General features: G+C 37.3%; 1 long non-coding RNA gene across 8 annotated transcripts in view; it reads left to right on the forward strand.

Annotated features, from left to right (window-relative positions):
- LOC145512531 (uncharacterized) overlaps positions 1 to 22,540 on the forward strand; it is a 1,082,988-nt gene that overhangs the window by 601,307 nt on the left and 459,141 nt on the right. Inside the window, exon 13 of one of the 8 annotated variants that reach the window (XR_014058629.1) lies at positions 8,121 to 10,109. The exons of the other annotated variants lie outside the window; for them this stretch is intronic. This is a non-coding gene — a long non-coding RNA (uncharacterized LOC145512531). Of the gene's footprint in view, positions 1 to 8,120; positions 10,110 to 22,540 lie in introns of those variants that run through there. 8 annotated transcript variants of the gene reach the window in all.

Raw genomic sequence — 22,540 nt, forward strand, 5'->3', positions numbered from 1 at the left:
AAATGTGTTTATCTTACTCATTTGTACATGGAAACATTTTTCTTTATTTTATTGAGGTAATTCACATACCATGAAAGTCACCATTTTAACCACTTTAAAGTGTACAGTTCAGTAATTTTTATTATATTCACAATGTTGTACAATCATTGCCACCACTTAATTCCAGAACATGTTCATCACCCTAAAAAGAAATCCTGTATCCATTGAGCCGTCACTCTGCATCTTCACCTCACCCTAGCTGCTGGTAATCACTAATCTACTTTTGTGCTCCTGTTTATTTGGACCAGTGCAATTGTTGGGTCTTATGGTAACTCTGTATTAGACTTTTTTGAGGAAAGGCCTGAATGTTTTCCACAGTGAATGTACCACTTTACATTCTCACCAGCAACATAGTTTCTATTCTGACCAATACTTGCAATATTCTGGGTTTTTAAAAGTTGTTTATTTAAAATATAGTTATCCTTTTGGGTGTGAAATAATATTTTGTTCTGGTCTTCATTTACATTTCTTTAATGACCAGTGGTGTTCAGGATCTTTTCAATGTGCTTATTAGCCATTTATACGTATTCTTTGGTAAAATGTCTATTCAAGTCCTTTGTCCATTTATTAACTGTCATTTTGTTGTTGTATTGAGTTTTTTTTTATAGTCTGGATACTAGAGCTTTCTCAGATAAATGATTTGCAAAGATTTCTCCCATTCTATGGATTGTCTTTTCCCTTTCTTAATAGTGTTCTTTGAAGCACATGATTTTTAAATTTTGACACAGTTCAGTATATCTAACTTTTGTTCCGTGTGGTTTTAGTGTTATATTTAAGAAGCAATTAACTAATCCACAGGCACAAAGACCTGCACTGATGTTTCCTTATAAGGGTTTTATAGTGCTTACATCTAGTTCTTTGTTCAGTTTAGAGTTAATCTTTATATTTGGTATGAGATTAGGGTAAAATTCATTCTTTTGCCTATGGATATCTCTTTTTTCTAGCTGCTGCTGCTAAGTCACTTCAAGCAGCATTTGTTAAAAAGACTATTCTTTCCTTGGTAAATGGTCTTGGTAACCTTGTTGAAAATCATCTGATCAGTGATGTATCGGTTTATTTCTGGATTCTTGATTGTATTCCATTGATTATTGTTTGTCTTTATTCTAGTACTATGATATTTTGATTACAATAGCTATGTATTAAGTTTTGAAATAGGAAACCATGAGTCCTGCAACTTTGTATTTTATTTTGAAGATTCTTTGCCTATCATGTGCCATTGCAATTGCCTATCCATTTTAGGATCAACTTATTCTTTTCCAGAAAAAAAATAGTTAATTAAGTTAGAAAGTACATTCACTATGAAAATAAATTAGGGAGTATTGCCATATTAACAATATTAAGTCTTCTAATCAGTGAACATAGTATTTCCATATTTAGGTCTTCCTCAGTTTCTAACAATATTTTATAGTTTTCTACATATCTTACACATTATTGGCTAAATTTACTCCTAAATATTTTGATATTTTGATTCTATTTTAAAGGAATTGTTTTCTTAATTTTATTTTCAGAATATTCATTGCTTATACATAGATATACAATTATTTTTGCATTTATCTTTATTCTGCAGCTTTGCTGAACTAGGGTGTTAGTTCTATAAGTTTTTAAAGTAGATTTTTTAGATTTTTCTGTATACAAAGATTATGCCATCTGCACAATTCCTAGTAGATCTTTTATTTATAATCATATTCATATAGGTAGTTTTACTTCTTTCTCTCCAAACTTTTTATCTCTTTATCTTGCTTAACTGCCCTGGTGTGAACTTCTAATACAGTGTTGAAGAAATGAGAGTGGACATCCTTGTCTTGGTCTTGATCTTAAAGGAAAGCTGTTAGGTTTTCACTGTTAACTATGATATTAGATATAGGTTTATTTCATATATGCTCTTTATCAGTTGAGAAAGTCCTTTTTTTTCTTAGTTTGTTCAATGTTTTTATCATGGAAGTGTTGTATTTTGTCAAATGATTTCTCTATCGAGATGATCATATGGGTTTTTTCCTCTTCATTGTATTAAAAGGTATATTATGTTGATTGATATTGTATTGGACCTGTTCTTGCATTGCTGAGGTAAATCTCACTTGGTCATGGTGTTTAATTCTTTTAATAAACTGAGGTATTTGATTTGCTAATGTTATGCTGATGATTTTCATGTGTATATTCATGAAAATTAGTGGTCTGTCCTTTTCTTTCCTTGTGCTATCTCTGTCTTCTTTGGTAATAATGACCCCATGGAATAAGTTAGGAGGTATTCCCTCCTCTTGTATGTTTTGGAAGAGTTTGGGGAGAATTACCATTAATTATTTAAATGTTTGGTAGAATTCACCAGTGAAGACACTTTATTCTGAGCTTTTATCAGAAGTTTTTTGATTAATAATTCATTTCTTTACTTTTTGTGGGTCCATTTAGATTTTCTTTTTTCTTTTTCTTGAGTCATATTAGTTGGGATTTTGAAAAATGTGTTCAATTCTTGTAGGTTATCTAGTCTGTTGATCATATAATACTAGCTCCTTATAATCCTTTAATTTCTGTAATGACAAATATCCTTACTTTAATTCTTGATACTACTGACTTTAGTCTTTTCTCATTTTTATCTCAGTGAGGCTAGCTAAAGCTTTGTCAGTTTTGTTGATCTTTTCAAAGAACTGATTTTGATTTTGTTTACTCTCTCTCTTGCTTCTTTGAATCTCTATTTATTCCTGCTCTACAGTTTGCTATTTCCTTCCTTCTCCTTAGTTTGGATTAAATTTATTCTTCTTTTTCTAGTTTTCTTAAAGTGGAAAGCTAAATATTGACTGGAGATTTTTGTTCTTTTTTAACATAGATATTGAGAGCTATAAGCTCTTTGACCACTGTTTAATCTGTATTTCATAAATTTGGGTTTATTTTGTTGCCATTCATTCAAAATGTTTCTAGTTTTTCTTGTAATCTGTTTATCCCACTGAGTATTCAAGAGGTTGTCCCATTGTGTTGTTTAATATGCTATGTTTAATATGCTTAATATATGTTTAATATGTTTAATATGTTTAATATATGTATGTATATTTCCCCATTTCCTTTTTTTTTTTGCTGTTGATTTCTAATTTTATTCTATCATAGTTGGAGAACATACTTGTATGATTACCGTATTTTTAAATTCATGGGATTCATTTTATGGCCCATTGTGATCTATTTTTAGTAATATTTTAATGGGAATACCAGACCACATTACTTGCTTACTGAGAAATCAGGTCAAGAAGCAACAGTTAGAACTGGACATGGAACAATGGACTGGTTCCAAATTGGGAAAGGAGTACAACAAAGTTGTATATTGTCACCCTGCTTATTTAGCTTATATGCAGAATACATCATGCAAAATGCCGGGCTGGCTGAAGTGCAAGCTGAAATCAAGATTGCCAGGAGAAATATCAGTAACCTCAGATATACAGATGACAAAATGCTTTCTGCCGAAAGCTAAGAGGAACTAAAGAAGACGAAAGTGAAAGAGGAGAGTGAAAAAGCTGGCTTAAAACTCAACATTCAAAAAACAAAGACCACAGTATCCGGTCCCATCACTTCATGGCAAATAGAAGGGGAAACAATGGAAACAGTGACAGACATTATTTTCTTGGGCTCCAAAATAACTGTAGATGGTGACTGCAGCTGTGAAATTAAAAAACACTTGCTCCTTGGAAGAAAGCATATGACAAACATAGGCAGCATATTGAAAAGCAGAGATATTACTTTACTGACAGAGGTCTGTATAGTCAAAGCTATGGTTTTTCCGGTAGTCATGTATGGATGTGAGAGTTGGACCAGAAAGAAAGATGAGTGCCAAAGAATTGATGCTTTTCAACTTTGCTGTTGGAGAACACTCTTAAGAGTCCTTTAGATTGCAAGGAAATCAAACCAGTCAATCCTAAAGGAAATGAGTCCTGAATATTCATTGGAAGGACTGATGCTGAAGCTGAAGCTCCAATACTTTGGGCCACCTGATGCAAAGAACTGATTCATTAGGAAAGACCCTGATGCTGGGAGAGCTTCCCTGGTGGCTCAGCTGGTAAAGAATCCACTTGCAATGCTGGAGACCTGGTTTCAATCCCTCAATTGGGAAGATCCCTTGGAGAAGGGAGCGGCTACCCGCTCCAGTTTTCTGGCCTGGAGAATTCCATGGACTATTCCATGGGGTCATAATGAGTTGGACACAACTGAGCGATTTTCACTGATTCTGGGAAAGATTGAAGGCATGAGGAGAATGGGACGACAGAAGATGAGATGTTTGGATGACATCACTGATTCAAAGGACATGAGTTTGAGAAAGCTCCAGGAGTTGGTGATAGACAGGGAAACCTGGCATGCTGCAGTCCATGGGGTTGCAAATAGTCAGAGATGACTGAGCGACTGAACTGAATGCACTTGAGAAGAATATGTACCTTGCTGTTGTGAGAAATGTTTTAGCTATGTTAGGTATAGGTGATACAAGTATAGGTGATATAATGTTGTTGAAGTCTTATATTTCTTTGCTAATCTTTGTCTAGTTTGTCTGTTCATTATTGAAATTGGGTTACTGAAATGTCTGACTATAATTTTTGAACTGGCAATTTCTCCCTTCAGTTCGAACAGTTTTTGCTTTATATATTTTTGAGTCTGTTGTCATGTTCATGTGTGTATCTTCTTGATGAATTAACCCTCTTACATAATTTTTGTCTGTCAAATCGATGTTTGTCTTCAAGCCTGTTTTGTCTGATGTTAGTACAGACACTTCAACTCTTTTTGTTGTTGTTTGCATGGAATATTTTTTCAGCCCTTTTTATTTCAAATAATTTATCTCTTGCATTAAAAGTGAGTCTCTTATAGACATTTTAGTTAGATGATATGTTTTTTAAACACATTTAAATCGATTCTGATATGCTACCAGTTAATTGGAAAATTTAATATATTTATTGTTTATTTACTGATAATAACATTATTATTAATGTGACTACTGATAAGGAAGAATTTATGTCTGCCATTTTACTATTTGTTTTCTATGTACCTTATATATTTTTTGTTCCTCAGTTCTTCCATTATTTCCTTCTTTGGTTAGTTATTTGTATTATTTTAATTCACTTTAATTTCTTTTGCTATATATTGTTATTTTTTAGGATTGTGCTGATTACAGTGAGGATGTTAATTTACAACTATCAACTCAGGTTAATACCAACTTAATTGTAATAGTATATATAAACTTTGCCTTAATATGGCCCTAGCACCCCTTTTATGTTATTATGGTCACAAATTATATTACTGAACTCATTAATATAGATTTAATATTGTTTATGCACTTTTTTTAAAATCACATACAAAAAAGGAGTTATAAACAAAAATACATAATGACTTTATATCTATTTCTGTAATTATTTTACCAATATTCTTTATTTCATTTTGAATATTTGACTTACTGCTTATGTCCTTTCAAGTCTAAAGGATTCCCTTTAGCATTTCTTTTAGGACAGGTCGCAGTTCAGTTCAGTCGCTCCGTCGTGTCCGACTCTTTGCGACCCCATGAATTGCAGCACGCCAGGCCTCTCTGTCCATCACCAACTCCCAGAGTCTACCCAAATCCATGTCCATCGAGTCGGTGATGCCATCCAACCATCTCATCCTCTGTCGTCCCCTTCTCCTCCCGCCCCCAATCCTACCCAGCATTAGGGTCTTTTCCAATGAGTAAACCCTTCGCATGAGGTGGCCAAAGTATTGGAGTTTCAGCTTCAACATCAGACCTTCCAATGAACACCCAGGATTGATCTCTTTTAGGATGGATTCATTGGATCTCCTTGCAGTCCAAGGGACTCTCAAGAGTCTTCTCCAACACCACAGTTCAAAAGCATCAATTCTGCGGCGCTCAGCTTTCTTCACCGTCCAACTCTCACATCCATACATGACCACTGGAAAAACCATAGCCTTGACTAGACGGACTTTTGTTGGCAAAGTAATGTCTCTGCTTTTAAATATGCTATCTAGGTTGGCCATAACCTTCCTTCCAAGAAGTAAGCGTCTTTTAATTTCATGGCTGCAGTCACCATCAGCAGTGATTCTGGAGCCCAAAAAAATAAAGTCTGACACTGTTTCCACTGTTTCCCCATCTATTTCCCATGAAGTGATGGAACCAGATGCCATGATCTTAGTTTTCTGAACGTTGAGCTTTAAGCCAACTTTTTCACTCTCCTCTTTCACCTTCATCAAGAGGCTCTTTAGTTCTTCACTTTCTGCCATAAGGGTGGTGTCATCCGCATATCTGAGGTTATTGATATTTCTCCCTGCAATCTTGATTCCAGCTTGTGTTTCTTCCAGCCCAGCGTTTCTCATGATGTACTCTGCATAGAAGTTAAATAAGCAGGGTGACAATATACAGCCTTGACGTACTCCTTTTCCTATTTGGAACCAGTCTGTTGTTCCATGTCCAGTTCTAACTGTTGCTTCCTGACCTGCATACAGCTTTCTCAAGAGACAGGTCAGATGGTCTGGCATTCCCATCTCTTTCAGAATTTTCCACAGTTTATTGTGATCCATACAGTCAAAGGCTTTGGCATAGTCAATAAAGCAGAAATAGATGTTTTTTCTAGAACTCTCTTGCTTTTTCGATGATCCAGCGGATGTTGGCAATTTGATCTCTGGTTCCTCTGCCTTTTCTAAAACCAGCTTTAGGACAGGTCTACTAGCAACAAATTCTCAACTTTTGTTTATGTGAAAATGTATCAATTTGTTATTCATTTTTTTATGATTTCTTTTTTTTTTTTATCTTTCTTTCAACTTTTCTTTTTTTTTTTTTTTTTTGCCGTTCATTGACATGAATCCACCATGGGTGTACATGTGTTATTCTTTTTTAAAGATATTTTCACTGGATATAGAATTTTTAGTTGACAGATTATTTTGTTTTGGCTTGTTTTTAGTATTTGAATATGCCATCCTACTGGCTTGTGTCCTCAATGGTTTCTGTTGAGAAAGCAGTTGCTGGTCTTTTTGCTGCTCCCTTAACAGTATGCTTCTCTCTTGCTGCTTTCAGGTTCTCTCTTCATCTTCATCTTTTGACAGCTTAATAATGATGCGTCTTGGTGTGAATCTCTTTAAGTATATCCTGCTTGGATGTTTTGAAGGTTCTAGGATGTATAGGTTATAGTTTTTCATTCAATTTGAGAAGCTTATGGCCATTATGCCTTCAAATATTCTCTCTCTCCCCCACCTTTTAATTTCCCTTCTTTTTTTTTTTTGTCTCTTTGCTCCTCTGACCATATAATCTCAAAGACATGTCTTTAAGTTCACTGATTTTTCCTTCTACTGTCTCAGTTCTACTGTAAAGCAATTTTAGTGAAATTTTTATTTTAGACAATGTAGATATCAACTACATAGTTTCTATTTTTTTTTTAAATTTCTGTCTCTTTATTGATAGTCTTATCCAATAAGACATATTTTCATGGTTTACTATTATTCTTTGTCCATAATATCCTTTAACTCTTGATTATATTTATTACAGTTCCTATAAAGTGTTTTTCTAGTATCCAATGTCTGGGCTTTCTCAGAGACAGTTTCTATTAACTGCATTTGTTCCTATGTACGCAGCATAGTTTCTAGGTTTGGCCAAAGCACGTTCTCTTTTTAATACTGGCTTAAGCAATAATAGCTATATAGAACTTGCACTGCAATTATCAATGTCTAGGAGGTATTCACTTTGTATAATGGCATGAGGATGAGGGAGGCTTTTTCTCTTATCCAATGTCCCCTCAACCAAGCACACGTATATTTTTACTTTGTACAATTTCAGTACTGAAATGGATGTAGGAAGATTAATGATAGGTGGTAGAGTCTTCTGTTTGCCTGTAAAACTAAATGAATGTACACCTGGTTTTGTTATTTGGCATGGAGCACACAGTGAAGAGAGGTGAAATGACTTCTTACCCTATTTATTTTCTGTTTCATAAAACATTGCTTGTAAAGCTCTAAGTGCATTTTTCTTAATATAGCACATAGAGCTGAGAAGCAGTTGCAAATTCCAGAGTTAAGTAATAGGTTTTCTTTGAGTCTTCATTTTTGGAAGGTGTGAATTTTCATCTTGTTCTGTTTCTTCATAGGTATTTTAGTGATAAATTGAAGAGGCTTCAGCAGTAGTTCCCAGCCAGATGCACTTTAAGCTGGGAGAGAGTGCGTTCTTTGTGTTCACACCTGTCCTGCAGCCAAAGTGTGGTATCATATTCCTTTGGATTTTATTTAGAAAGAATATATTTTTTTTTCTCCCAGCAGGACCAATCCTCACTCAAAATCTTTAAAGTTGATGGACTGTAAAGTGATCAGATTTACTTGACACTATGAAAACACAAAGCCTTTGGGTTTCATTATTTGTGCTGAATTTAATGAGCCGTATGAGAAAAATAAAATTAGTACCTCATCATCAGGGGATGTTTAACATAAAAACAATCAGCAGCACAGGGAGATGTTCAAGCTAAGCTAATCTGAGATCCTAGCAACCTTAAGGGTTAGTTTTGTTGTTCATTGTGCTTCTCAGGAGTTGTGGACCAAACTTTCTATATGGTTAGGTCCTGGCTTTAGATCAAAACATAGAGCATGGGCAATTAGAGAGACAAATGCTCTGTATATGTCCTGTTATTTTGACCACATCAAATGCATTTTCCTCTTCAGTTCTGATTCTCTTTGCAAACTTTAAAAGAGAAAGGTTTGCAATTAAGTAAATGAGCCACCAAGTAAAAAAATACTTCATCAGCATAGCACATCTGTAGCACAAATGTGGTACATGAGCAAGAGAAGTCACAAAGACTGCTGATAGGGACCAGTCATTTCACTTCCATCAGAAAGGACATTAGCTTTCTTAAAACAGAGTTAAGAAGAGGAAGCTTTAAACACACACCCATGCATGCACACATATGAGTTGCCATTGGTTTCATTTATCTCTGCTCTGAATTCACGTATCTAAAACAGAAGCTTGAAGTCTAATCATTTAGTCAAATTAAACTTCTATCTAGGGGTCATCTGAGAGCACACCTATGGGCAACCTTATTCTAAAACTGAATATTTATTAGAAGTACTGTAATAAGAAATATGTTCGTGGCAGTGGTTAAACTAGAAATAGAGAAATAGATTGACTTGAAATGACCTTATTTTATTTAAGCCTGTGATGTTGTTTTATTTTACAAAAATATATTCCTTTATTTGGCTTGATAGCCTTCATTTATATGGCTCATCCTACTTGGTTGCCCCCTGTACTTCTTTACCAAAATTGAATTTCCTCCCCTGACTTTACTCTCTATATCAGTTATGTCCCAAAGAACTTTCTGTTGTTATATAAATGTTCTGTTTAATAAGGTAGACAATAACTGCACATGCCTATTGAACACTTGAAATGTAGTTAGTGCAACTAAAGAATAGAATTTTTTATTTTATTTTAGTTTAATTAATTGAAATGAAAATTTAAATAGGCTCATGTGGCTGGTAGCTATTATATTGGACAACATAGTTCTAGTTCCTTACTATTTAAAGTTTTGTCCCTATACCAGTAGCATCTCTTAGGAATTTTAGCTATTCAGAATCTTGGACTCCAGCCTAGACATTGGGAATCTGAATCTGCAATTTAACAATACTCCATGTAATTTGAAAATTGAGAAATACTGCTTTAGGCAACTACTCATCCTTCAGAATTCAAGTCAAAAGTCATTCCTTTAGGTAGTCAAGACCAATTTGTAAGCAGTAGACACAGTTATGAGGGCCCACAGGACTTTTAAGGACCTTCGAAAATGTTTAAGTTTATTTTAAAATCAGAAGAAAATTGTGAACATTTAGGTTAAAGGAATGATATAATATTAACATATTCATATTTATACAAATACAGTCATAAGATGTCATACATACATAAATTTTACATATATATACACATATATCTTCTAATATGTAAAAGAAATATATTGGTTGCAGCAAAAGGTAAAAAGATATGTGTGTATAATTGTATCATAAATCAATATTTTATTGATTTGGTTTCAGTTTCCCCCCAGAATGTAAGCTTCATGAAAGCAGAGTGCACTGAATAAATACCTGTGGATTGGAGGAATAAGAACTGAGAATATGGAAAAAGGTCCATTGTTTAGATGTAGGATCACAGTCTGAACAGGGGCTTGCTATTGCTGTTGTACTGTATTCTCTTTGTTCTTCTTTTTAAACACATCTTCCTTATCAAATACTAACAAAACTCTTCCTCTGTGGTCTCAGCTAGTTGACTTACATTCTAGCCTTGCTTTCCTTCCTCCAACCCTTTAGTATTTTTGCTTAGGTCCTTTCCCTTGCTCTTTCAACCTCACAGATCCCTGCCACTTGCCCTTCTTTGGTGTAGCATTACAAAATCTTTGAGTAAAAAAATAGTCTACTCTTTAAATAAAAGTGAAATAGGTACTTTTGCCCTGGAGAAGGAAATGGCAACCCACTCCAGTATTCTTGCCTGGAGAATCCCAGGGATGGAGGAGCCTGGCAAGCTGCTGTCTATGGGGTCACACAGAGTCAGACACGACTGAAGTGACTTAGCAGCAGCAGGTACTTTTGGGGTGGTGGTGGTAGAAAAAGGTGGTTGGAGGAGGAGGTGAAAAGGGAGAAAACTGAGTTGGCAACTGCAGGGTTTACTTTGGTGGGCTGGGTGAAGGAAGGCGTTTTTGTGAACATTATAAACACTCTCATGTTTATACTCATTATTTCATCAAAGAAGAGTTGTGTTTTAAAGATGTCTACAACCTAACAGCAAGTGAAAGTCATACGAATATAGAGATAACAATACTAAAAAAACTGATGATTTTCTATTAGTCTGCTTAGATGTATGTTTTAGTTATCTGTTGATGTATAGCAAATTACCCCAAAACCTAACAGCTTAAAAGAACAAAGATTTATTATCTCACAGTTTTTGTGAGGCAGAGATGTAGATGTCTTATGTTGTTATCGGCAGGATTCAATTTCTCACAGGTTACTAGACTGAGTTCCTTGCCTCCTGGGTGTTTCCAAGAGCAGCTCGTGGCAGCTGGCTCCCCTTGGAGCACGTGAGTCAGAGATCAGGGAGAGTGTGCAAGATAAAAGCCACATCTTTTTGAACCTAGTCTCATCAACGACACCTCTCACTCTCACTTTACTCTATTTGTTAGAAACAAGCCACAAGGTGTGGCCCTAAGTTTAGGGTAGGGGATTATACTAGAGATGAGGAGCATATCATGAGAGCCATCCTAGAGGATACTAACCAAACTGTAGTTGCCACTCAGTAAGTACTTTTGGAACAAATAAGTATATTGAGAGAGGCACAGATAGAGGCCAGGTATATTGAGTGAAGGAAAGTCTCTTGAGAGAAGATACTTTAGTTGGACTTAATTGGTGAGTAAGATTAGATTATGTAGAAGTGAATAAAGTGTGTTTATAGTAAAGAATTAGCACCAGTGAGAACCTGGAGGAAAGAGTGTAGGGGACAGGAAGACTGTTAGATTCCCTATCTTTAAAGGTGTCACTATATGTACACCATAAAGACTTCTATTATATGTTAAAGTAATGAAGTTTTGTTCTTGGTCGTTGGTGTCTGGTCACCTTGGGCAGCTATTTAAAAAGAAGAAACGAAAATACCCCTCAGACTGGGTGGTTTAAATGAGATACTTATTTCTCACTGTTCCAGAAGCTGGTAAGTCTGAGGTCAGGGTGCCAGTATGGGTCAGGTTCTGGTGAGGATCCTCTTCCAGGCTTAAAGACAACTGGCTCCTTGTTATATCCTCACACAGGGGAGAGAGGGAGGAAGAGAGAGAGAGTGAGCGCTCTCTGGTCTCCTCTTATAAGGACACAAATTCCATCATGAGGACCACATCCTAAGACTTCATCTAAACCTAATTATCCCCCAAAGACTCCACTTCCTAATCCCTTGGAGATTAGGGCTTCATCACGTGACTTTTGGGAGGATACATTCAGTCCCCAAAATGGCCTTGTTCAGAATTTCTGCAAAACACACACACACACACACACACACACACACACACAAACCTTGAATTCATTAAGAGTTAAACTACAGTTAAGAGGTTCTCCTAACCCAGAGATTTTTAAAGGCAGGGGTGATTGTGTTCATTTAGTCAGCTTCCTCCAATTTTGAAAACCATCCATACTCATCCTTTATCTCTTTCTCTTCTGCTTTGGTTAACATACTTGCCTTACAGCCATCAAACTTTTCAAACCGGGCCGAAAGTATTCACAAATTGGATTGCTTTGGAAGTCCAAAAGTAAAAGGCCCAAGTTATTCATGGTGACAAAAGATTTTGAGCTGAACAATAAATAATAGGATTAAGTAGCAAGGATAGTTTTGCTTTTGGTTTGCAACCAGAAGAAACTTCTTCCTAGAAGATTGCCTAAGCCTGGAAAAAAACACTAAGCATTAGGCTTATACTCGGAAGGCCAGTAATACATTTCAAGTAGAAAAAGAACAGAATCTTAAGAGTGGTTTTCACATCTCTTTGTCTTTTCCTCTTGTCAGTGACAGTATGGGTGCAATAAGAGAACAGGTATATTTATCTAAGTGGAAACAAATGTATCTGTGGTAAAGAAATCTAAAGTACATGCATTTGGTTAAAAATAAGATAATGTACATTGATTCCTTGAAAAAAATTATTCAATGTTGTATGTATCAGGTAAGTTCCTGAATTAAATATAAATGTTTTACAATCTATGGCTATATTTTAGGTTGCTTGTCTTTAAATGATAGAGAGGAAGAATAATTGAGAATGATAATTAAGAATTGTTTTATCTTTTCCATTTATAACATTTTTAAAAAGAATCATTCATTTTTATTTAAAATTCTTGGCAAATTTCAAAGTTGTACTTTGACTTGTCGTACTTTGACTTGTCTATTAATACAATATGGAAAGGTCTGAAATTTTAACTTTTAAAAATGTTTTGACATTTTTGTTCATTTTACTATATAATCTATGGCTTTAATACCATCAGAAAATGGGGGTAGAAATCTAAGAATTTTAAACGACTGCAAAGGAAAGGCATTCTTAAATGATCTGTTGCCATAAGCTGTAAAAATAACATTTCCTTAAAGGTGCATTGTTAACACTGTGTGTGTTGGTGTCTGTAGGGGCACAAGTGGGGAGGTGGGTGTGGAGATTATGGGGGCGTGGATGACAGTGGAATGGAAGAGGGTTGTTTTAATGCTAATCTTTACTGTTATATTACCCTGAATGAGGGTTTATCTTCTTTCCTCCCTCCTTCTCTCCCCCTTTTTTCCCTCTTTCCCTTCCTTCCTTCCTTAAATGAAGAAATCAGTTTCCTGTAAATTTGAGAACACGACGTAGATAAATGTGGAATTGGAATACACGCATGATTTAGGAGAATCCTAAAGTCCATCTAGAGTCTGCTTCCAGGGCTTTCTAAAAGGCATTGTTTTTTACATGTAGAGGCCCTATGCAATATCTATATGTATAAAATATTAGGCCTAAGTAAAATCGATGTATTACAGTTTTCTATTTTGGCAAGTGATAGTGATTCTACGGCAGAAAGATTCAGAGGCAGCTTTCTGTGTCTGGTACGAAAATGGCCAATAATAGCTGATCAGTCATTCTCACATACCGTTTTCTTATGTTAGATCTAGAGACCCATTTGGTGTGCTCTCTTTTTCTCTCCAATGCTCTGAGATACATTTCTTCTCTTAACGAACCATTTGAACTTCTGGAGTCAATCAGTATAAGAATCATAATTAATTCATACCAAGACATCAATTAGAAACATTATATGACTCGATGTCATCTTTACACACTTTGTGTGTCTCATCTTGCCTCCACTTCTACTTTCATCGCTATCCTTTATTAAGCCAATTAAGTACCATGTTGGGGCTGCCCCAAATATAATTATTAATATTATCTCCTACATATACACATCTAAATTCACAGAAGCTCAATATGCATTTGACAAGCTATTAAACACTAAAATACTAAACAAAAACGTGCTTTAACACCTATGCATGTGGACTGCTACTGCAGTAAATAAAAGTTTCTGGTAATGAAAGGTATTTATCCTATTTGGAAATTCAGTTAAATCATTTCAAATGTTGAATTTGAAATACTGATTTTCCCAATCCTATATGCCTTTCCTTGGTAGTTTGAACATGACCCTTTGATCCCTTAGGCTTATGACACAGTTCAGTTCAGTTCAGCTCAGTAGTGTCTGACTCTCTGCAACCCCATGAATTGCAGCACGCCAGGCCTCTCTGTCCATCACCAACTCCCGGAGTCTACCCAAACCCATGTTCATCGAGTCGGTGACGCCATCCAACCATCTCATCCTCTGTCGTCCCCTTCTCCTCCCGCCCCCAATCCTACCCAGCATTAGGGTCTTTTCCAATGAGTCAACCCTTCGCATGAGGTGGCCAAAGTATTGGAGCTTCAGCTTCAACATCAGACCTTCCAATGAACACCCAGGATTGATCTCCTTTAGGATGGATCGATTGGATCTCCTTGCAGTCCAAGGGACTCTCAAGAGTCTTCTCCAACACCACAGTTCAAAAGCATCAATTCTTCGGCGCTCAGCTTTCTTCACCGTCCAACTCTCACATCCATACATGACCACTGGAAAAACCATAGCCTTGACTAGACGGACTTTTGTTGGCAAAGTAATGTCTCTGCTTTTAAACATGCTATCTAAGTTGGCCATAACCTTCCTTCCAAGAAGTAAGCGTCTTTTAATTTCATGGCTGCAGTCACCATCAGCAGTGATTCTGGAGCCCAAAAAAGTAAAGTCTGACACTGTTTCCACTGTTTCCCCATCTATTTCCCATGGAGTGATGGGACCAGATGCCATGATCTTAGTTTTCTGAACATTGAGCTTTAAGCCAACTTTTTCACTCTCCTCCTTCACCTTCATCAAGAGGCTCTTTAGTTCTTCTTCACTTTCTTCCATAAGGGTGGTGTCATCCGCATATGACACAATGCCACATTAAATATCTTTCAAACTGCAAATTTGATTTTTTAGTCACATTCAGGCTTGTGTTTGTGCATTATACCTGTCAGAGTATTCTGGTAGTTGTTCCTTTGGAACTTGGATGTGTTTGATGATCAGCACAATCGGATATTTAAAATATCTGATAGCAAAAAGTAAAAGTGAAAGTAGCTCAGTTGTGTCCGACTCTTTGTGACCTATGTACTATACAGTCCATGGAATTCTCTAGGCCAGAATACTGGAATGGATAGCCTTTCTCTTCTCCAGGGGATCTTCCCAACCCAGGAACTGAATCCAGGTCTCCTGCATTGCAGGCAGATTCTTTGCCAGCTGAGCCATGAAGGAAGCCTAAGAATACTGTAGTGGGTAGCCTATCCCTGCTCCAGGGGATCTTCCTGACCCAGGAATTGAATCAGAGTCTCCTGCATTGCAGGCGGATTCTTTACCAACTGAACTGTCAGGGAAGCCCCACAAGAAGTAAGACAACAGCCAATTGGAACAGACACCTGAAGGAACCCTGGGGCTGGATGCTGGAGCCCCGCTACTGGCCCAGGCTATAATCCTTTAGCTAAAGGAGGACTCTTGGATGTATCTAAAGCTGCTGTATCATGGCAGCCAAGACAATGGTAGGGGTGACAATCAGGATCAGGATGTCAGCTTTAACCAACTGGAATGAGGTAGTTCAATATCAGTGCATACCTGCTGAGTTTCAGCCTTGGTTTTTTGTCTATTCAGGAGCCAGTAGAAAAGATAATAACTGTTTAGGTGTTTAGAATTGTGTGTTATAGTAACTAATGTGGAGAAGGCAATGGCACCCCACTCCACTACTCTTGCCTGGAGAATCCCAAGGACGGAGGAGCCTGGTGAGCTGCCGTCAATGGGGTCGCACAGAGTCGGACACGACTGATGTGACTTAGCAGCAGTAGCAGCAGTAACTAATGCTCATTTACCTATAAAGTCTTTAGGTTTGCACAATTGCATTTGAAATTAAACAGTTAATAAGAGAACATATTCTCATTGGAGCAGAATTCACTCTTTTATTCTAAGAGAATTAATGTATTGTCTGGAAGGTAAGAGACATGAACACACAGACCTACATTCAGAAGTCAGATAGGAGTTGGGAGGCTTTTCCTAACTGACCCATCTTCCTGAGTCCAAGTGATAAATAGGAATGAGTTCTGCATGGGGAATGGGGAGAGTGAAGGGAAGAACATTCCAGAAAGAGGGAGCATTTTGTGAAAAGGCATAGAAGGGAGAAACATTATGCTATGCCAACTTTAGACAACCCTCAAGCTGGTTAGAATTGCTGGAGCAGTGGGAATCAGCATGGTCTCAGGCAGGGTTTGTGAGACAACGTACAAAGGTATAAAGGAGTAGGGTATAAAAAGGTAATAATGAGAAAAAAATGTTCATTCATTCCAAGACAATAGTGATCAAAGTATATGGAGCAAAAAGTAGGAAATTTGCCTCAATACAGAGGATAATGGCAAATCATTGTGGGCCTCCAAGTGGGGCTCAAAGGAGATGAGTTTCCCATATGGACAAAGACAGGAATTGCCTCTTTTCATTTGTAAAATCAGAACTTTCCACAACTTTTATTACACGAAGTTTCCTATCAATTCAGTTCAGTTCAGTTGCTCAGTTGTGACTGATTCTTTGCAACCCCATGGACTGCAGCATGCCAGGCTTCCCTGTCTATCACCAACTCCAGGAGCTTGCTCAAACTCATGTCCATGGAGTTGGTGATGCCATCCAATCATCTCATCCTCTGTCATCCCCTATAGGAGTTTCCTATAGAAGCTTTTTATAAGCACTGAATGGCCCTGGGGCAGTACTGATGTGAAGATTTATGATTGAATGAATTAATATTTATTGTTTAAAAAAAAAAGGAAACTAGTCTTTAGGCATGAAGTCATGATATTAGAGGCTCTCCCAGAGTCCTAAAAATATCTATTCGGTTGCCTCTATCTGAGTCATAACCGAGGCCACTAATGACATGAAAATTTCCTTCCAGTGTGACTTTCTCCTTCCAGCGAGGCTCAGTCAGAAGCTGCCAGCCCATGGCCCAGTGATCAGAACCCATTTGCAACTGCAGCTCAGTGTGATACTGCAGGCATGAGACACAGAGGCCTGCTTCATGATCAGACTATCAAGGAGTTAATCCTCTTCTCTCTAGCTCCCAGTATTAGCACCTCTGATGAAAATTTGGAGACACTGAGCCATTGAAGGGAGAAGGCAATGGCACCCCACTCCAGTACTCTTGCCTGGAAAATCCCACGGACAGAGGAGCCTGGTAGGCTACAGTCCATGGGGTCGCTAAGAGTCGGACATGACTGAGCGACTTCACTTTCCCTTTTCCCTTTCATGCACTGGAGAAGGAAATGGCAACCCACTCCAGTATTCTTGCCTGGAGAATCCTAGGGACAGCGGAGCCTGGTGGGCTGCCGTCTATGGGGTCGCACAGAGTCGGACACGACTGAAGCAACTTAGCAGTAGCAGAGCCATTGAAAGGGAGGAAACATCCCCTGAGAAAGTTAAGTGTGAACCAATTAGCTTCCCAATACAAACTTTACCAGAAACATTGCTTTGTTTCCTAAATGCTAGTAGGTTTGTGATGTGGGTTGTAAAAATGAGATAATTAGATTAATAGTTTACTTTTACTATTTTGTGAACTTTTTAACTATAATAATTATTTGCGTCAATAGAATGAAGGAAAGTAGGACTTAATTAAGATGATCCTTTCACTGCAGCAAAGTAGGACTTAATTAAAATGGTCCTTTCATTGCAGTGCCTAATAAAATTTAGGTTTCCTAATAAAATTATTTAAAATGATTGTATACAAAATGCATCAAATATCAGCCCACATACCATCCAATATATATGGACTGATATTTGACCTAACTTGGATGTATGGCATATATTCTGTTTCCCTTTCATACCATTATCATGTTCCAGATACCTTTCTAAGAGCTGGTCTGATCTCTGTCTAACCTTTCTCACTTCCCATTTAATGGAAGAGAAAACTGAGGCAACAGAAGAGCACTTCTCCCAAAGAAATCAGTCAGTTCTAGTGGATGTGGGTCTTAGTATTGACTTTTTACTAGGCGTTAGGGCAGCTGGTTCAATCCACACAGGGATTCCCACAGGTATCTTTTGCCTCATCTGGTCTTTAATGATCTTCTATATAGTTCACGTCTCTGCAAACCCTTGGCCTTATCCATATAGGCTTTTGGACTTAATATGCACTGGCTCTGACTACTTCTGTGACCACATCTAGAAGGATCAAGACTCATGACCTTTTTGTTCGTGCCAGATTATCTAAAGTTTCATCTGCTTGACAAACTTTTGAGGTATTTCTTTACTAAAGTGTTGTTATTGCAATACTGATAAGTCATTCATTCATTTAACTTAATATGCTTTAGGCACCTTCTATGTTTATAGGGAACACTATACTAGGTACTAGGGAAATAGTCATTAAATATACTTGCAGGAAACTTCAATTCTAGTAGGGGCATACAGGTGATAAATAGTTACTAAGATGATGACAAGGGCTGTTGAACCCTTCATTATTTATACTCTCATCACTTAGCTTGGAAGATTCCAAATGAAGAACCTGAAATATGAACTTGTGTATTGGCAATGAACCCAAGAAGTTGGAGGGAGGGACTGAAAAGAGTAGAACAGGAAAGGATACAAAGTCAATATAAGCATGCAGAATCAAATTGATCGCCACAGTGAGCATCTGGAGTTCAATTTTGCCTGTATTTTCTAAGGTTATACTATGTCTTTTAGATTTTCCATTTAAGGATTAAAAGGGAAATGCAAGTATACATTGGCTTCTGATCCTTGTTAATTGAGATAGCCCCTCTGCCCTTCGAGGCTGCACATGCCTACCTACCAAATAATATTAAGATGCTGTCATTGTGCTGTGAATTGAGACTCACATGGAACTGTTCAATGAAGCTGTGGATGGAAGCAGAAGTGAGTCCAAAGGGAGGAGACAGGACAAAGAAGTGTTTGATATATAAAACTGTATAGTTTGATATAGCTCACCCCCATTCAATTGATATCAAATATGTTAATCTTTAAGATGGTTGCCTTTCCAATATCTGCCTGTTTGTTTTACTTCATTGATCCCTAGATGATAAGATAATTGAAGGGAGAGGATGCATCACATTTATCGTGGGATAGCTAGCCCTTAGCATGGTGTTTGGGATTTAGCGAATACTTATTTTATTTTTTACTGGGAAGCATGCATGCAAATGTGCTTAGAGATATTTTTGGTCTGCCTCTCTGATGAACAGTGGAGAGAAATAAAGACTAATCATGGGAAGGGACTTGGTTAAGTGCATTCATCCACTTCGTGAAAGAGGAAGGAATAACTCATCAGTATGACCTCTGAACCAGAAATCTTCATTGTACTATGATGATTCCTTGAGTAAGCTCTTCTCAGTGGTAACTAGGCACAGTTTTTAACAACATGAGATAAAAAGATATTACTTCTTGAGCATATACTCAGGTTTTAAAATTTAAAAAGTTTATAAAATTTATCTGTTCTGACACATAAATCTGGAAATCTCAGCAGTGGCCACAGGACTGGAAAAGGTCAGTTTTCATTCCAATCCCAAAGAAAGGAAATGACAAAGGATGCTCAAACTACTGCACAATTGCACTCATCTCACACACTAGCAAAGTAATGCTCAAAATTCTCCAAGCCAGGCTTCAATGGTATGTGATCTGTGAACTTCCAGACATTCAATCTGGATTTAGAAAAGGCAGAGGAAACAGAGATCAAATTGTCAACATCTATTGGATCATTGAAAAAGCAAGAGAATTCCAGAAAAAACATCTACTTTTGCTTTATTGACTACCCCAAAGCCTTTGACTGTGTAGATCACAACAAATTGTGTAAAATTCTTCAAGAGATGAGAATACCAGACCACTTGACCTGCCTCCTGAGAAATCTGTATGCAGGTCAAGGAGCAACAGTAGGAACTGAACATGGAACAACAGACTGGTTCCAAATCGGAAAGGAGTATGTCAAGACTGTATATTGTCAACCTGCTTATTTAACTTATATACAGAGTATATCATGAGAAATGCTGGACTGAATGAAGCACAGGCTGGAATCTAGATTGCTGGGAGTGATATCAAAACCTCAAATACACAGATGACACCACGCTTATGGCAGAAAATGAAGATGAAAGTGAAAGAAGAGAGTGAAAAAGTTGGCTTAAAGCTCAACATTCAGAAAACTAAGATCATGGTATCTGGTCCCATCACTTCATGGCAAATAGATGGGGAAACAGTGGAAACAGTGAGAGACTTTATTTTCTTGGGTTCCAAAATCACTGCAGATGGTGACTGCAGCCATGAAATTAAAAGACACTTACTCCTTAGAAGAAAAGCTATGACCAACCTAGACAGCATATTAAAATGCAAAGACATTACTTTGCCAACAAAAGTATGTCTAGTCAAAGCTATGGTTTTCCAGTAGTCATGTATGAATGTGAGAACTGAACTATAAAGAAAGCTGAGTGCTAAAGAATTGATGGTTTCAAATGTGGTGTTGGAGAAGACTCTTGAGAGTCCCTTGAACAGCAAGCAGATCCAACCAGTCCATCCTAAAGGAAATCAGTCCTGAATATTCATTGGAAGGACTGATGCTGAAGCTGAAACTCCAATATTTTGGCCACCTGATGCGAAGAACTGACTCATTTGAAAAGACCCTGATGCTGAGAAAGATTGAAGGTGGGAGGAGAGGGGGATGACAGAGGACGAGATGGTTGGGTGGCATCACAAACTCAATGGACATGAGTCTGAGTAAACTCCGGGAGTTGGTGATGGACAGAGAGGCCTGGTATCCATGAGGTCACAAAGAATCAGACATGACTGAGTGACTGAACTGACATATAAATAACATATTCATATTATACATTGTTTCATTATAAGATGCAAACCTGAAGTCCATTCTACATTTCCTGGCCGACCAAATTAATTTAGAAAATTATCACATCTCCATATGTTCCCACCAACTTTACTCTGTCTTTTTTTGTTATCCCCTGATAGAACTTGGGCTTCCCTTGTGGTTCAGATAGTAAAGAATCTGCTTGCAATGCGGGAGACCTGAGTCTGATCCCTGGGTTGGAAAGATTCCCCTAGAGGAGGGCATGGCAACCAGCTACAATATTCTTGCCTGGAGGATGATAGAACTTAAATCCAAGTAAGGGTTGGAATGATTAAAGTTGTACGTTGAAAAACAATTTAAAATTGTATTTTGTTTCATTATAAGTGCAACAAAATAAAATTGAATTGAGGTGATGTTTCAGAAGAAGAAAATATAGACAAATGATCAACAACAAAATGTCATTTATAAAGCATGTGGCAATTTAATCAAATTAGGTATTCTTATAAATCATGGCCCATAAATCCTACTCTTGGGTATGCAACTTGGTTAGCCTCTCATAAAGATTCATAGGGCAAATGTGTGAAAACTTTATACAACATTGTTAGTGTGGTAATGGAGAGTTAGAGAAAACTCAATGTCTCTCAACAGAGGAATGGATAAATGGATTGGTTTGAACACCAGTACAACTGCACTAAGAGGAGTGAAACTATTATAAACAAGGTGGCTTAAATAAGGCAGAATTAATGTATCTATATCTGAGTTTCAGTTCAGTTCACTTCAGTCACTCAGTTGTGTCTGGCTCTTTGTGTCCCCATGGACTGCAACACACCAGGCTTCCCTGTCCATCACCCAATCCCTGAGCTTGCTTAAGCTGATGTCAATCATGTTGGTGATGCTATCCAACAATCTCATCCTCTGTCATCCCCTTCTCCTCCGACCTTCAATCTTTCTCAGCATCAAGGTCTTTTCCAATAAGGCAGCTCTTTGCATCAGGTGGCCAAAGTATTGGAGTTTCAGCTTCAGCATCAGTCCTTCCAGTGAATATTCAAGACTGATTTCCTTTAGGATGGACTGGTTGGATCTCTTTTCAGTCCAAGGGACTCTCAAGAGTCTTCTCCAACATTACAGTTCAAAAGCATCAATACTTTGGTGCTCAGCTTTCTTTGTAGTCCAACTCTCACATCCATACATGACTACTGGAAAACCATAGCTTTGACTATATAGACCTTTGTTGGTAAAGTAATGTCTCTGTTTCTTAATATGCTCTCTAGGTTGGTCATAGCTTTTCTTCTAAGAAGCAAGTGTCTTTTAATTTCATGGCTGCAGTTACCATCTGCAGTGATTTTGGAGTCCCCCAAAATAAAGTCTCTCACTGTTTCCAGTGATTCCTCACCTATTTGCCATGAAGTGATGGGATCAGATGCCATGATCTTAGTTTTTTAAATGTTGAGTTTTAAGCCAAAATTTTCACTCTCTTCTTTCACATTCATCAAGAGGCTCTTTAGTTCATCTTCACTTTCTGCAATAAAGGTGATGTCATCTGCATATTTGAAGTTTTGATATTTCTCCCAGCAATCTTGATTCCAGCTTGTGCTTCATCCAGTCCAGCATTTCTCATGATATATTCAGCATGTA

Source organism: Giraffa tippelskirchi, chromosome 1 (genome assembly GCF_054371585.1).
Source record: "Giraffa tippelskirchi isolate mGirTip1 chromosome 1, T2T-mGirTip1v1.2.pri, whole genome shotgun sequence".
Taxonomy (NCBI): Eukaryota; Metazoa; Chordata; class Mammalia; order Artiodactyla; family Giraffidae; genus Giraffa; species Giraffa tippelskirchi.